We start from the raw sequence: 2886 nt of genomic DNA, 5'->3' as shown, positions 1-2886 counted from the left end.
TGATCTAGGCCCATTTTGGTATATTTCATGCCACCATTTCACCGCCAAATGCGAGCAAATAAAAAAAAAAAGTGACATTTTTCACAATTTTAGGTTTCTCACTTAAATTATTTACAAACAGCTTGTGCAATTATGGCACAAATGGTTGTAAATGCTTCTCTGGGATCTCCTTTGTTCAGAAATAGCAGACATATATGGCTTTGGCGTTGCTTTTTGGCAATTAGGAGGCCGCTAAATGCTGCTGCGCACCACACTTGTATTAAGCCCAACAGTGAAGGGGTTAATTAGGTAGCTTGTAGAGAGCTTGCAGGGTTAATTTTAGCTTTAGTGTAGAGATTAGCCTCCCACCTGACACATCCCACCCCCTGATCCCTCCCAGACAGCTCTCTTCCCTCCCCCACCCCACAATTGTCCCCGCCATCTTAAGTACTGGCAGAAAGTCTGCCAGTACTAAAATAAAAGGTGTTTTTTTTTTTTTTTTTTTTGTTTTTTTTAATTATTCAGCTGTGATGGACCCCTGCCTTAACCCCCAACCTCCCTGATCCCCCCCAAACACCTCTCTAACCCTCCCCACCTACCTAATTGCCACCATCTTGGGTACTGGCAGCTGTCTGCCAGTACCCAGTTTTCCCCAAAAAATAAAGTGTTTTTTTATTTATTTTTAAATGTTTTTTTTTTCATTTTTTCTGCAGTGTAGCTGCCCACCCCCCTAACCCTACCAGATCCTATTATTATTAAAAAAAAATTACAGTTTGCTGCCCCCCTCCCTCTTACCAAAATTCATTGGTGGCAGTGCTAGTGATTGCTGCGCGCGCGCACACACAAACACGCACGCACGCGCGTGCACGCAGCCCCCCCCCCCGCGATGGGCCGCCCACCCTCCTCCCTGTAAGCTCCCACCCACCAACGAACGGCCCCATCGCTACCGGTGCAGAGAGGGCCACAGAGTGGCTCTCTCTGCATCGGATGCTTTTTAAAGGGTATTGCAGGATGCCTCAATATCGAGGCATCACTGCAATACCCTGAGAGCTGCTGGAAGCGATTGCGATCGCTTCCAGCACTCTCTTAGACAACTGACGTACCAGGTACGTCCATTGTCACTAACTGCAAGTTTTTGCAGGACGTACCTGGTACGTCAGTTGTCATTAAGGGGTTAATTACCCATTCCCCAGTTTTGCATAACCAACACAGTTATAATACATGTTTTATCTCTGTAATTACCTTGTATCTAAGCCTCTGCAGACTGCCCCCTTATTTCAGTTCTTTTGACAGACTTGCAGTTTAGCCAATCAGTGCTCACTCCACTGTAAATTCACATGCATGAGCTCAATGTTATCTATATGAAACACATGAACTTATTCCCTCTAGTTGTGAAAAACTGTCAAAATGCATTTAGATTGATACCTTCAAGATCTAAGAAATTAGCATATGAACCTCCTAGGTTTAGCTTTTAACTAAGAATACCAAGAAAGCAAAGCAAAATTGGCGATACAAGTAAAATAGAAAGTTGTTTAAAATTACATGCCCTATTTTATGATATCTCTAAAGGAACTATAATGATTGTTTGTGATATATGTACAGATAGCTCAGCATGCTAAGGCACTGTGGCTTAGTTCTGTAGCAACCCAAGGGTTGCAGGTTTGATCCCTGGCGAGGTCCACTCAGCCTTTCATCCTTCCGAGGTTGATAAAATGAGCAGCGCCTTGAGACCCTTACGGGTGATTAGACGGCTTTACAAGTACCCAATACATTGTTTGGGTTTGTATATATGTAAAAATGGTAATATTGATGAGAAATATGAAAAAATATATCATTATACATAATTGGTGTCTAAATCTACGTAATGTTGTTTTTATAGTTAAAACAGTGTACAAAGGGTCAATGTTATTTGAGTTCAGTGATTGGGGAATGGACATCCATATTGTGGATAAATATTGAGGTTGGGCACCTGTTGAACAGCTCTGATGAAGTGTTGTTAAGGCAAGAAACACATCAGCTATTTGTTGTGCTAGCTGTACCCTTATTATATTTTAACTTTGCATACAAATAAAACGTAAGTTTTTAAATTATATGGATCCCTCCTCATTCAAGCCAAAGATGTAGCCCTATGTTTAAAATTTTAGATTTCATTATTTTGGGGTGAGTTTGGAGAACCCCTGCAGCATCGGCTGTTGATCTTTTTTGGTGTCTGTCAAAATCATTATGGCAGCATAGCGAGACTTGGAACTCAGTTATCCTCAGAGCGGTGGCCTTTACACTTCATCCTCAATCTCAATCTTCTTGATCTGATTTTCAGCTATCGATGCACTATCTCAAACTTCACAAACTCACCTTTTCCTCTTTCTAATCACCACCTCCTTATTTGTAACATCACCTCCCTTCCTATAACTCTCCCTCCTTCTACCCCTCAGACTAAACTTCACAGAAGTATCAAATCACTAGCTCCCTTGAACCTGTTCTCTCTTCCATCCCCTCTTTTTCCTGTCCTGATTAATCTATCTGCCACTATAACTCCACCCTTACATCGGTCCTTGATAATCTGGCCCCACCTACCATAGCTCAGAAAACATACACTCATCCTCAGCCCTGGCATACTCCTCTGACATGGTACCTACATAGATGTTCCCATAATGCTGAGCGACACTGGAGGAAATCTTGGAGTTCTGCTGACTTTCTTCACTATAAGTCCATCTTGAACTCTTACTATTCTGCCCTTAATCTATATAAGCAACATTACTTTCCTAATCTTATCTCTACTCTTTCTTTAAACCTAAAACGTCTGTTCTCCACATTCAATACTCTTATCCGCCCACCCCACCTCCCACCACAACTTTTCTCTCAGCTAAAGATTTTGCAAGCTACTTCAACAATAAAATGGACTCCATC

The sequence above is a fragment of the Bombina bombina genome, chromosome 2 (genome assembly GCF_027579735.1).
Source record: "Bombina bombina isolate aBomBom1 chromosome 2, aBomBom1.pri, whole genome shotgun sequence".
Taxonomy (NCBI): domain Eukaryota; kingdom Metazoa; phylum Chordata; class Amphibia; order Anura; family Bombinatoridae; genus Bombina; species Bombina bombina.
Note: the sequence above shows the minus strand (reverse complement) of the source record.